The sequence below is a fragment of the Phyllobates terribilis genome, unplaced genomic scaffold, assembly GCF_046119375.1.
Source record: "Phyllobates terribilis strain yellow unplaced genomic scaffold, ASM4611937v1 Scaffold_3__8_contigs__length_932513732, whole genome shotgun sequence".
NCBI classification, from domain to species: domain Eukaryota; kingdom Metazoa; phylum Chordata; class Amphibia; order Anura; family Dendrobatidae; genus Phyllobates; species Phyllobates terribilis.
This window is the reverse complement of record NW_027362763.1, coordinates 549,203,314-549,218,890: the sequence shown is the minus strand read 5'-3', so window position 1 is coordinate 549,218,890 and position 15,577 is coordinate 549,203,314.

Here is a 15,577-nt window from a genome sequence, read left to right as displayed (position 1 = left end):
TGAATAAGAGAGTTGGGAAAGATTGGCAGATCATTTGACCAACAGATCTATTGTGTATGGAAGGCTTTAGCATCAGTGGCTTTTGTCAACAATGTGCAGATTACTTATATAAAAACATGGAAAAACTGTAGCGTTATAGGTGGATAGAACCAAGAAAACTACTAAGGGCAAAATAGATTAAGTATACCAATATTAATCATCAAATCCAGAATTTTATTGACAAGGTAAAAAACATAAATGCACAAGACAGGATTAAAAATTACATAAAGTGCATAAAAATAGAAGGTGGATAGGCATCAGCAGCATGGACATGAGTATAATACCGGGTGGGATATAAATAAAGTGCAAGTGCACAGAAAAGGTGACTATTGCAATGATAGTAAAGAGAAATCACAGTATGAAGCTTAATAGAAATGACACTGTGAATTGCTGAAACTCCATTGCTATGTAATAAATCATAAGACAAGAATATAAAGCCTAAATAGGCAGAAGAAAGGTTACTGACCCGGATTCATGCCATGGATGTGATTACCACCGCTCCTCACTCCAACGCACGTTTCACAAGAGCTTCCTTAGGGAGTGACAGAGTGGGGGCAACAATTCAGGTTAACACAGAGATAATCTCCAAACCAAAGAGGTGAAACTCACCCAGGTGCCAATTACAGGGCACATGCAGAGGGTTGCCAGCGTTTCCGCCCATCCGTTGTGCATATTACGGCGACATCACAAGAGAGCGCAGTGGCGCCGTCCGTGACGTCTCAAGCAAACTGCACGGAAGACAGCACGCGCACACCGGAAAAGACGTCATGCGCACAGATGAGGGCATTTTAAGTGGCTTCATCGGTGCTGATTCCTATCTGCCTCCTCTTTTTATGCACTTTGTCATTTTTAATCCTGTCTTGGGCATTTATGTTTTTAACTTTGTCTGTCATGTGGTGTCTTCAATAAAATTATGGATTTGATAATTAATCTTCTTACACTTATCCTATTTTACCCTTAGACGTTTTCTTGGTTCTATTTACATTTAGTTATGTCTACTTGGGTAGTGCTGGTAATTGCACCTTTATATAGATCTTTATTCTGGGATATATTTCTTCTATTGTAGTTATAGAGTTGTCCATGATTATGGTGGCACCCTGGTGCTAGAAACATTTCATGGTGACCTGTGATATGTATGAGCCATTTACAACATACGTAAAAATGACAACCATATAGCAGATATTCAATCTGATTTTTTTTTTTTATTAATTTGAAGTTACCTTATTACATAAAAGGGGGAAAACAGAGACAAAATAGCATGGGTACATAGTGCAGAACATTATAGGAAACCTGACACATTGTACATGGTATTTGATCTGTAGGAAGTTATGTTATGGAGCAGGAGGAGCTGATCAGATTGATAATTATATGTTATTTTAATAGTTTTGTGGGAAAGGTCTCAGAATAACTTGCATTTGATTTGCTCAGGAGTCCAGTGGGTGGTCCTATACAGTTACCGGCAGCCTTCACTATGTGAGCTTGCATGCATCGATAGCTACAGTCACGCACGGTATAGAAGCGCCCACAGGACGACTAAGCAAAGAATGAAGGTTTTTACTTTGAATCTGAGAGCAGTAAGAGGCAGAGCCCCTGATTCCAGCAATGTGTCATTTACTGGGCTGCTTGTAGAAGTTTCAATGAAATCAGTGTTTTATCAGCAGATTATCACTAGAGGATTAGTTGTCTTGTCCCATGTAGTCCTCCTGCTGTGGAATGTCACCCCCAGCATTAATTAGCAGCTTTCTGCCAATATCACGAGAACACTGTTCGTGTTCACCTGGCAGCTCCAAAATGGAGAGCTGGTGACAGTTACTCTGTTTTCCAGAACCCAGGGGTTGCCCTGGCCTTCACTCTTTCAATTTTTAATTTTGTATTAATACTTATTCATTACATAGTCAATTATTTTTAATACAAAATTAAATGTAATGATTTAATAGTTTTTTTCAATTATTTTTCATTTCAGCCACTGGGGGCTGCCATTTTCATTTGGGTGGGGAGGGGGGTATAAATGTCTGAGCGGGACAGTTACACACCTCACTTACAGCAGTCCTGGGAATAAGAGACTGCGGTCGCTATCCGACTGCATCTCTAACATTGAGCCCGCTCCTCCTGCCTCTTAGCTGCGACCTGGGCATGCCCCTTGGGCCAGGTCGCACCTGTGGGAGGAGATCATGGCCATCTTTGTGGAGCCCGCAGTGTAAGCTGCGAGCTGCACATTCCCTGGTCATCGCACGCACTGATCAGTGCGTGCCATGACATGAGTTGCCGGGGGGACAAGGTGCCGGGAGGGAGGTTGAGTATCTGTGGCGGCGGGGAACGGTGTTCTCAGCCTGTTAGCTGCGATCACCGCTCACAGAAGACACAGCGCTGCGTGGGAGCGTGTGCAAGGTGAGTAGAAGTGTTTATTGTTGTTTTTTTTTCCTTGCATTGAATATATGGGGCCATATACCAGGATGGGGCCATATACCAGGATGGAGGGCCATACAACAGAATGGGGCCATATACCAGGATGGAGGGCCATACAACAGAATGGGGCCATATACACAGGATGGGGCCATATACCAGGGTGGAGGGCCATACAACAGAATGGGGCCATATACACAGGATGGGGCCATATACCAGGGTGGGGCCATATACCAGGATGGAGGGCCATACAACAGAATGGGGCCATATACACAGGATGGGGCCATATACACAGGATGGGGCCATATACACAGGATGGGGCCATATACACAGGATGGGGCCATATACCAGGATGGAGGGCCATATACCAGGATGGAGGGCCATATACCAGGATGGAGGGCCATATACCAGGATGGAGGGCCATACAACAGGATGGGGCCATATATACAGGATGGGGCCATATACCAGGATGGAGGGCCATACAACAGAATGGGGCCATATACACAGGATGGGGCCATATACCAGGGTGGAGGGCCATACAACAGAATGGGGCCATATACACAGGATGGGGCCATATACCAGGGTGGGGCCATATACCAGGATGGAGGGCCATACAACAGAATGGGGCCATATACACAGGATGGGGCCATATACACAGGATGGGGCCATATACACAGGATGGGGCCATATACACAGGATGGGGCCATATACCAGGATGGAGGGCCATATACCAGGATGGAGGGCCATATACCAGGATGGAGGGCCATACAACAGGATGGGGCCATATATACAGGATGGGGCCATATACCAGGGTGGGGCCATATACCAGGGTGGAGGGCCATATACCAGGATGGAGGGCCGTATACCAGGATGGGGCCATATACCAGGATGGAGGGCCATATACCAGGATGGAGGGCCATATACCAGGATGGAGGGCCATATACCAGGATGGGGCCAAATACCAGGATGGAGGGGCATATACCAGGATGGATGGGCATATACCAGGATGGGGGAATATACCAGGATGGAGGGCCATACAACAGAATGGGGCCATATACACAGGATGGGGCCATATACCAGGATGGAGGGCCATACAACAGAATGGGGCCATATATACAGGATGGGGCCATATACCAGGGTGGGGCCATATACCAGGATGGAGGGGCATACAACAGAATGGGGCCATATACACAGGATGGGGCCAGTTACATTGGATAGGGCCATATACCAAGAGGGGGCCATATACCAAGATGGAGGGCCGTGTATCAGGATGGGGCCATATGCCAGGGTGGGGCCATATACCAGGGTGGGGACATATACCAGGATGGAGTGCCATATACCAGGATGGAGGGGCACATAACAGGATGGGGCCAAATACCAGAATGGAGGGGCATATACCAGAATTGGGCCATATACCAGGACGGAGGAGCATATACCAAGATGGAGGCATATATCAGGATGGGGTCATTATACTGTGGGGCACTATATGGGACCATTAGACTGTGGGACAATATATGAGGCCATTAGACTGTGGTGCACCATATGAGGCCATTAGACTGTGGGGCACTATATGGGGCCATTAGACTGTGGGGCACTATATGGGGCCATTAGACTGTGGGGTACTATTTGGGGCCATTATACTGTGGGGCACTATATGGGACCATTATACAGAGGGCTCTGCGACTCTGATGAGCAGTTTGAAACAATATCCACACAACAGACCTCAAAATCACTATATCACATATGGGGCCCCATGACATATACAAAAAAAGGAACCTGCATAAGTATGCTTAGGACATAAAATGTGTTTTTCTGTCTGTGTATTTTTTTTCATTAGTGGGTTAATAATGGGGGTTTCTAATAGACGCCTCTCCATTACTAGCACCAGGGCTTGATGCCAGATGCGATTTTTGACAATTTAGAGCTGTCATCAACCCCAACTATCATTATCCCAATTGCCACCACACCAGGGCAATCGGGAAGAGGTGGGCAAAGCGTCAGAATTGGTGTATCTAATGTGATGCGCCAATTCTGGGGCGGCTGTGAGCTGGTATTTTTAAGCTGGAAAGGGCCCAAAAAACAGGGACCTTTCCAGCCTGATAATATCAGCCCACATCTGTTTGCTTTACCTTGCCTGGTTACCAAAAATGGGGGACCCCACATGTTTATTTTTTTTCGTTTATTAGGGTAAACACCCTGTAGTGCCACATGAAAAGCACTAAAGGGTGCAAGTTTATTATATGTAGGGGGCTTGTGAAATTCTATATCTACAGGACGTTTATTCTATTACACCACTTCTCCCATAGAAGTGGACAGAGCAGGGTTACACATTTCTATGGGAGCAGAGGTGTAATGTATGACCCCGCTACATCCACTTCCATGGGAGCAGTGCTGTAATGTGAGACCCCACTCCGACAACTTCTGGGGTAGCAGTGGTGTAATAAGTGACCCTGCTCTGTGTGCTTCTATGGGAGCAGTGGTGTAATATATGACCTCGCTCTGTCCGCTTCTATGGGAGCAGCGGTGTAATGTGTGACCCCGCTCCGTCCACTTCTTTGGGAGCAGTAGTGTAATGTGTGACCCCGCTCCGTCCACTTCTATGGGAGCAGTAGTGTAATGTGTGACCCCGCTCCGTCCACTTCTGTGGGAGCAGTAGTGTAATGTGTGACCCCGCTCCGTCCACTTCTGTGGGATCAGTAGTGTAATGTGTGACCCCGCTTCGTCCACTTCTGTAGGAGCAGTGGTGTAATGTGAGACCCTGCTCCGTCTGCTTTTATGGGAGCAGTGGTGTAATGTGTGACCTCGCTCCGATCACTTCTATGGGAGCAGTGATGTAATGTGTGACCTCACTCCGACCACTTCTATGGGAGCAGTAGTGCAATGTGTGACCCCGCTCTGTACTCTTCTATGGGACCAGTGGTGTAATATATGACCTCGCTCTGTCAGCTTCTATGGGAGCAGTGGTGTAACGTGTGACCCTGCTCCGTCCACTTCTATGGGAGCAGTGTTGTAATGTGTGACCTTGTTCCATCCACTTCTATGGGAATAGTGGTGTAATGCGTGATCCATCTCCACCCACTTCTATGGGAGCAGTGGTGTAATGCGTGACCCCGCTCTGTCTACTTCTATGGGAGTAGTAATGTAGTGGACGAAGCAGAGTCACACATTACACCACTGCTCACATAGAAGTAAGACTGAGCAGGGTCACATCTTACATACATTAGATACTGTGTATCTAATCCCATCCTGTGGGATACGCTCCACTGAGCTCAATATTTAATCCCATCATGTGATACACGGCACTGAGCCCTGTATCTAATCCCAGCGTGTTAATCTAAGCATATCTAATCGCGCACGTGATACACTTCACCTATCTAACCCCAGCTTATGCTACAGCTAGCAGCACCATCTAACAGAATCTGTGCTGCCGGCTGTCCTCAGTAGCATTGTACTTGTCAGTATCACTGGCAGTCACCAACAGAATGGCTCCACACTGTGATCCTAAAGTTCATCCTCTCTTATCTTTTGCAAACACCCAGAAGGGTAGGAGAGGAGTGACATCACACACATGTGAGCAGACCCTGCCCACATTTACTGCAGTCCTAATGTGAGCTAGTTGTACGCTAAGTTTCCATGGCAAATTTCAGCAGCTGCTCCCCCTAGTGTTTAAAAGTGGAAATAACAAACCTTTTTAAATTATTTATCATATTTTACTTCATTAAAATAATATATATTTTTTTTTTTAAATTAAAACATTAATACTTTACATTTTTTCAATTGTTGCAAAAATTTTTTTTCATAGCACCTTCCTTTTATCCACTGTACAGGAATCTGGCCTTACTCAGGGGTCAATGGGCTGGGCAAGAGTTAGCTGCTGTACAGTGGTGTAAGCTGTACAGTTTTAAAAATAGTGTGTTCCACGCCACAAACCTTACTCCAGTCAGTGACTGGAATAAGATCTGTGGTTTAAGTTATGTCGCAATTTGTCGTGAATTAGATGAGTCCCTCCCAACTCTACCCCCTGTGGTGGTGGTGCTAGCAGGAGCTGACATGAAGGCGCCAAAAGTAGCAACATTTTTGGGCAACTTTGTGGTTCACCAATTTTTTTTCAATGTGTTCAGAAATCTGGTGTAAACACTTTGATGAACCATCTCGTCTTGCGCTGTATACTATGCTGCCCACGCATAGGACTGCACATGCAACAGGACTTGAATTGAGAATTGTGTTATTTCACCAGTTGCTTCCTAGTATTCCCAGCAGCTGCCAACGTAGCCGGCATCATCACCCTGATCACAGCCCACTTCTGTGCTATATATACTATTTTGCACTGCTCCAGGTCATTTACAGCACATTTTTGCTCATTATGACTACTGATTCTTTCCATTTCATTACCATTTAGATTAGTTAATCCTGGTCTTTTCAATGTCTTCCATAATAAAATGTAGCAAATCTGTAATATAAGCAATAAATCACTTCATCTACGCGTAACGTTCACCTATATTATTAGTCACACCTTTTACTGGAGATGTTTGAAATGTTTCCTACATTTTCTAGGAAAATAATACATATTTTACCTTGTTGTATGTGGGGCATTTCTTGTTAGAATAGTATTTAATGCATGGTTTGATAAGTGGCGCCATCTGCTGGTGACTACCACTAAACCTACAGCTTGCCATTTATATACACTTTGCTTATTTTCTAAATGTCTACATTTTACTGCATTACTGGATAAACTAGATAGTGATGGATGTTTGGTAACTTATAGCTATTACAATATGGCGGCATATAAAAACATTATTTATTTTTTTTAAATTGCATTTTATTGTAAAAAAGTGATACAATATATATAAATTTTTCATATTTGGTATCATTCTGTCCGTAACGACCCGACTATAAAATTAACATGTTATTAGCCTAGTAAACACCATAAAAAAGTAAAAATTTCTCTTTTTGTGTCTCACAAATAATGGAATAAAAAGCAATCAAAAAGTCACATACGCCCGGAAATAGTACCAATCAAAATTACAACTCGTCCTTCCAAAAATAAGATCTCATGGAGCTGCATCAACAGGAAAATAAAACATTTATACCGGTGTGTCTCTTAGAATCTGGCGACAAAAGAATATTTTTTGGCTTTTTTTATAAATTATTTTTATTGTGCAAGATTAATAAAACAAAACACTACACCCTTGTTAAATGTCTTGAGGGTTATAGGTCCCAAAAATGGGGTCACTTAAGGGAGGTTTCCTCTGTACTAATATTTTAGGGACTCTGTAAATTCAATACCGCTATAGGAAACCATTTCATCAATATTTCCACTCTAAATGGCATTCTTTCCCTTTAAATGGTGTAATTTGTGGGAGGGTTTTAATATATAGGCAAACTGAATCAGCCCCTAAAAATACGTTTCTAAAAGTTACTTGAAGATGTAAAAAATTGCTGCTAAACTTACAAGCCTTCTAGTGTCCTAAAAAATAAATGGACATATAAATAATGATTCCAATGTGAAGAAGATTTATGCCAATATCAATTATTAACTATTTTGTATGGTATGACTATTTTAAAGGGAACCTGTCATGTCAAAAAACGCTATTATATTGCAGATATGAGGTTAATCTAAATGTTAATAGCGTTCTAAAGCTGTGTGGATGCCACACAAAGCTCTGCTGCCAGGCGGAAATGAACTTTATTGTTCCATGTAGCATCAGGCTGTCAGTCAGGCTCAGTGCATAGTAACCACGCCCTGTCACTGACTGACAGCCGGCTCAGCACTGATGCAATGCTTATACACACCGCTAACTAAGTACTGAGCAGTGACTGAAAGCCAAAGGCTGCTGGGAGAAATTTCCTTCCAGCAGCAGGGCTAGCAATCAGGTGGAGGGGCAGCTTTAGAGCGCCATTAACCCGCACATTAACCCCATATCTGCAGGTTAACAGCATTTGGAAACCTGACAGGTTCCCTTTAAAAGCTGACATATTAAAAGTTTGAAAAGTGCACATTTTTAAAACATTTTGGACATTTTTACAGTATGTCCTGAGTAACAGAATATCGGAATCAAGGGGATACGTAATGGTCAGATTTGAATTTTCCAACTTAAAACCAGTCTCTTCCATTCTGATGCTTTTATACAGATATACGAAATGTAGACATACGCTTAAGTATGATCTCTCCACATATTAATCTTTTATTTTAAGGAGGTGTGGTCTATTTAATTTTCTGCTTGGATCACACTTTTATCCACTAATATAATTTTTATGTATTTTTTACAAAAATATTTCACTTAAACATAACATTACATGAAGGTGAAAAAAGTGCTGAGTTGCATTTTGACAATGTGCCAGGTGTATACTTTCAGAAAATATATAGGTATTGGGGGTCAATATCTATTTATTGTTTAGTAATTTAGGTTTTATTTCTACCCCAATGCAAACTGTCGAGAAACCCCCTGACAGCTTAAGCGTTAATACTGAGTGAGAATAGACGATGTGGCCAAACATTACGCCCATGATGATAGACAATGACCACACAATTTAGGGCTCACACACAAATCGGATTGCACTCGGACCAATGTTATTCAACGAGGCAGTGCAGGTCTGAGTATTTTTTCTCTGCTGTATTTGGCATGAGAAAAAAAAATAAATCGCAACATGCTGTGATTTCACTCCGAAATCGGACAGTGTGAGGAAAAAAGAAAATCGCATGCCATAGGGACCATCAGTGTAGCATCCGATTTTTATGGATACATTAAAAAAATCGTGCCACTCTCCTTGATGACAATGGGAACGATTTTTTACATGCCAGTGTGAGCGAACCCTTTGAAAATAAAATCGTGCAACAATTTGTCACGACAGTGTGGAGTTTCGGACAAGCAGCCAGTTGGATTGTTTGATCTCACATTAAAGGGGTTGACCTCTTTCAACAAATTTTTGCCAATTGTCTCAGTTATGTATAGAAAAGCAAAAATCAAACAAACTGAGCTTTACTTACCTTCGCCAGGTCCAGCACTGCTGATGTACATGGCACAAGCCGCTTAGCTCAGTTATAGGCCGCAGCCCTGTTAATGTGATGTCACCACTGCAGCCAATTAATTGACAAAGTGATGGATCCAAGGAGGGTAAGTAAAACTCAATTAGGTTCAGTTACATGTAAAACACTATAAGCAAAAATTTGTTGAAAGGGGACAACCACTTTTAACTCTAGTTGGCAGCTGCGCCTCACCAACAACTGGGACTGGGGTGCTCCTCACTAGTAAGGTCCAATGCCCAGCTTGAAAAAATGTCGAACATTATCCATGTTTAATATTAGATTGATCTCTGTTAATCAGTAAAATGAAAGAGCTGCGCATTTGTTATTTTCACAGTCACATTGTTTCCATCCAGGGTGATAACTACTGCGGTTGTAGCGTTCTCGACCGGGCCCGGCGGGTGTGAGGCCCGACGATGCCAGGAAATACTTCAGTTGGATGTGCGTCCTCATCCATAATTGGCTGGACTAGATAGCGGACGCCATGTTGCATTTGGAGAGCCCATGATGTGACTAAACAGTGGAAACCCCCCCACAAGTGACCCCATTTTGGAAACTACACCCCTAAAGAAATTTATTTAGAGGTGTGGTGAGCACCTTGAACCTCCAGGTGCTTCACAGACGTTTATAACATTGAGCCGTGAAAAAGGAAAAATACACTTTCCCATAAAAATGTTGCTTTAGCTGCAAAATTTTCATTTTCATGAGGGTAACAGGAGAAAATAGACTGCACAGTTGTGCAATATCTCCTGTGTGCACCTATACCCCATATGTGGGGGAAAACTACTGTTTGGGCGCACAGCAGGGCTCGGAAGGGAAGAAGCGCTAATTGACTTTTGGAACGCAAAATTGTCTGGAATAGATAGCAGGTGCCATGTCGCTTTTGCAGAGCCCATGATGTGCCTAAACACTGGAAACCCCCCACAAGTGACCCCATTTTGGAAACTATACCCCTCAAGGAATTTATCACAGATGCTTCACAGAATTTTTAAACACCGGACCGTTAAAAATGATGGTTTTCCCCAGAAATGTTGTTTTAGCCCCGTGTTTTTCATTTTCACAAAGGTAATAGGAGAAAATTGACCGTACAGTTTGTTGTACAATTTCTCCTGAAAACAGGGATATCTCATACAGTGGCATGTAAAAATTTGGGCACGACTGGTCAAAATTACTGTTATTCTGAACAGTTAAGCAAGTTGAAGATGAAATGATCTCTAAAAGCCCTAAAGCTTCTGATCTGAACATCATTGAAAATCTAGAGCTAGACCTCAAAATAGCAGTGCATGCACGACGACCTACGAATCTCATAGAACTGGAAGAATTTTCGAAGGAAGAATGGATGAAATTCCCTCAAACAAGAATTTAAAGACTCTTGGCTGGCTACAAAAGCGTTTATAAGCTGATACTTTCAAAAGGGGGTGCTACTAGGTACTAACCATGCCTCAGGGTGCCAAAACGTTTGCATTGGCCCATTTTCCTTTTTCTAATTCTTAAAATGTAAAAGATAAATATATATATATATATATATATATATATATATATATATATATATATATATATATATATATATATATATATATATATATATATACACACAGTACACTGTACTGTGTATATATATAAATATATATACACAGTACAGACCAAAAGTTTGGACACACCTTCTCATTTAAAGATTTTTCTGTATTTTCATGACTTTGAAAATTGTGCATTTACACTGAAGGCATCAAAACTATGAATTAACACATGTGGAATTATATACTTAACAAAAAAGTGTGAAACAGCTGAAAATATGTCTTATATTCTAGGTTCTTCAAAGTAGCCACCTTTTGCTTTGATGACTGCTTTGCACACTCTTGGCATTCTCTTGATGAGCTTCAAGAGGTAGTCACTGGAAATGGTCTTCACTTCACAGGTGTGCCCTGTCAGGTGGGATTTCTTGCCTTTTAAATGGGGTTGGGACCATCAGTTGTGTTGTGCAGAAGTCTGGTGCATACACAACTGATAGTCCTACTGAATAGACTGTTAGAATTTGTATTATGGCAAGAAAAAATCAGCTAAGTAAAGAAAAACGAGTGGCCATCATTACTTTAAGAAATGAAGGTCAGTCAGTGCGAAAAATTGGGAAACTTTGAAAGTGTCCCCAAGTGCAGTTGCAAAAACCATCAAGTGCTACAAAGAAACTGGCTCACATGAGGACCGCCCCAGGAAAGGAAGACCAAGAGTCACCTCTGCTTCTGAGGATAAGTTTATCCGAGTCACCAGCCTCAGAAATCGCAGGTTATCAGCAGCTCAGATTAGAGACCAGGTCAATGCCACACAGAGTTCTAGCAACAGACACATCTCTTCAACAACTGTTAAGAGGAGACTTTGTGCAGCTGGCCTTCATTGTAAAATAGCTGCTAGGAAACCACTGCTAAGGACAGGCAACAAGCAGAAGAGACTTGTTTGGGCTAAAGAACACAAGGAATGGACATTAGACCAGTGGAAATCTGTGCTTTGGTCTGATGAGTCCAAATTTGAGATTTTTGGTTCCAACCACCGTGTCTTTGTGCGACGCAGAAAAGGTGAACGGATGGACTCTACATGCCTGGTTCCCACCGTGAAGCATGGGGGACGAGGTGTGATGGTGTGGGGGTGCTTTGCTGGCGACACTGTTGGGGATTTATTCAAAATTGAAGGCATACTGAACCAGCATGGCTACCACAGCATCTTGCAGCGGCATGCTATTCCATCCGGTTTGCGTTTAGTTGGACCATCATTTATTTTTCAACAGGACAATGACCCCAAACACACCTCCAGGCTGTGTAAGGGCTATTTGACCAAGAAGGAGAGTGATGGGGTGCTACGCCAGATGACCTGGCCTCCACAGTCACCAGACCTGGACCCAATCGAGATGGTTTGGGGTGAGCTGGATCGCAGAGTGAAGGCAAAAGGGCCAACAAGTGCTAAGCATCTCTGGGAACTCCTTCAAGATTGTTGGAAGACCATTTAAGGTGACTACCTCTTGAAGCTCATCAAGAGAATGCCAAGAGTGTGCAAAGCAGTCATCAAAGCAAAAGGTGGCTACTTTGAAGAACCTAGAATATAAGACATATTTTCAGTTGTTTCACACTTTTTTGTTAAGTATATAATTCCACATGTGGTAATTCATAGTTTTGATGCCTTCAGTGTGAATGTACAATTTTCATAGTCATGAAAATACCGAAAAATCTTTAAATGAAAAGGTGTGTCCAAACTTTTGGTCTGTACAATATATATATATATATATATATATATATATATATATATATATATATTATATATATATACACACATACAAACACACTGTGTTCCACATTATTATGCAAATAATATTTTCTCAGATTTTCCCAAATTACCTATATGAATTGCAGTCATTGTAATTTTCCAGTCAAATAACTATTAGAGTACAATTGAAAGGTTTTTGTACAAACTGCCTATGATAACAGTATATTTTTAAAAAAATAAAAAACTCAAACTGCACTCAAAATGCATGTTCCAAATTATTATGCACAGCAGAGTTTTCAACCTTTTCATTTTAATAAAGAACAAAAAAATGGTCATTTTTGAAATTATAAGCATTAGCAGGTTATTACAAACTGAAATCAAACAGTTTTCAACTCAAAACTTTATTCTAGGTGATGTTACATTTGCACATAGGACCCCTTGTTCGAAAGGAGCTTCTGAACTCTCTCGTCCATTGAATTTGTCAGGTTTTGGATGGTTTCTGCTTTAATTGTTTTGCATGAGGACAGAATACCCTCCCAGAGCTATTGCTTAGATGTGAACTGCCTCCCGCCATCATAGACACTCCTTTTGATGATGCTCCAGAGGTTCTCAATGGGGTTGAGGTCAGGGGAGCATGGGTGCCACACCATAAGTTTGTCCCCTTTTATGCCCATAGCAGCCAGAGATGCAGATGTGTTATGTGCAGCATGAGACGGGGCATTATCATGCATGAAATGATCTCGATGGTCCAGATGGATGGAGTGGAGGATGGCTGGTTGATGGACACCCCATGCAAACACGGCTACGGCGCTAACAAGGAGGAGGTGGAGTAATGTTTTGGGCTGGAATCATGGGGAGAGAGATTGTCGGCCCTTTTAGGATCCCTGAAGGGGTAAAGATGAACTCCATAATGTATGTTGAGTTTCTCAACAGCACTTCCTTCCATGGTTCAAGAAGAAGAACCGTGCATTCCGCAGCAAGATAATTTTCATGCATGATAATGCTGCACATAACACATCTGCATCTCTGGATGCTATGGGCATAAAAGGGGACAAACTTATGGTGTGGCACCCATGCTCCCCTGACCTCAACCCCATTGAGAACCACTGGAGCATCATCAAAAGGAGTGTCTATGATGGCGGGAGGCAGTTCACATCTAAGCAACAGCTCTGGGAGGGTATTCTGTCCTCATGCAAAACAATTAAAGCAGAAACCATCCAAAACCTGACAAATTCAATGGACGAGAGAGTTCAGAAGCTCCTTTCGAACAAGGGGTCCTATGTGCAAATGTAACATCACCTAGAATAAAGTTTTGAGTTGAAAACTGTTTGATTTCAGTTTGTAATAACCTGCTAATGCTTATAATTTCAAAAATGACCATTTTTTTGTTCTTTATTAAAATGAAAAGGTTGAAAACTCTGCTGTGCATAATAATTTGGAACATGCATTTTGAGTTTTTTATTTTTTTTAAAAATATACTGTTATCATAGGCAGTTTGTACAAAAACCTTTCAATTGTACTCTAATAGTTATTTGACTGGAAAATTACAATGACTGCAATTCATATAGGTAATTTGGGAAAATCTGAGAAAATATTATTTGCATAATAATGTGGAACACAGTGTGTTTGTATGTGTGTATGTGTATATATATATATATATATATATATATATATATATATATATATATATATATATATATATATATATATATATATATTGTACAGACCAAAAGTTTGGACACACCTTCTCATTTAAAGATTTTTCGGTATTTTCATGACTATGAAAATTGTACATTCACACTGAAGGCATCAAAACTATGAATTAACACATGTGAAATTATATACTTAACAAACAAGTGTAAAACAACTGAAAATATGTCTTATATTCTAGGTTCTTCAAAGATCATTTCATCTTCAACTTGCTTAACTGTGCACAATAACAGTAATTTTGACCATGGGTGCCCAAACTTTTACATGCCACTATACAGTATGAGCCACACAGCCTCCCATATACACCGTGAGCTCCACATAGCCTCCCATATACAGCACGGTAATGAATCAGATGAGACGTGCTAAGAAAAAAAACATATAAAAGGTATAAACTTCCTGTAAACCTACATAGCGGGCTGCTGAAGGATTATCAATTAACTCATTCTACAGCCAGCAATAGGCAGTGCAACAGAGACTAAAGAAGGTAAACGGTGCAAACTTCTTATTGAAACCTACTTGCAAAAATATAAATACATATTTAAGTAAAAAAAAGATTGTTCTCAAAAGTGGACAAGGGAATCTGTCACTATGAAAATGCCGTCTAATTTGCAGGCACCATCTGATAGACGTAATAGAAACAGCATAAATCAGCTCACCAATATACTGAAGTGGTGCACACAGAACTTCTTCCTGATACTCACGTGGCAAGATAGCGAATAGAAGAAAATGTTCCAGCTTCCAAGAAAATTGCTTAAAAATTAATTTTTATTGAAAATAGCTAAAAAAAAAAAAATAGCACAGCACAAGCAGGGCTGTGGAGTCGGAGTCCATTTTGGTGGAGTCAGAGTCGGTATAAAATGGACCGACTCAGACTCCTAAAATATATAATAAATTGGGTACACTAGTTCAATGCAGTTTGTGGGGAATATTTTTTCATAACAATTTGAGAAAGTTATGAAATTTCCTATTCCTGATCTAAGGTTCTAGACTTTTAGCTGAGATGAATCTGTGCTACGGTAAATTTATCACTTAAACATGAGCCACGTATGAGGGAGTCGGAGTTGGAGTCGGTGTCATGGACATTGAGGAGTCGGAGGTTTGGTTTACCGACTCCACAGTTCTTGGCACAAGGGCTGTGGTAGTTAATACATA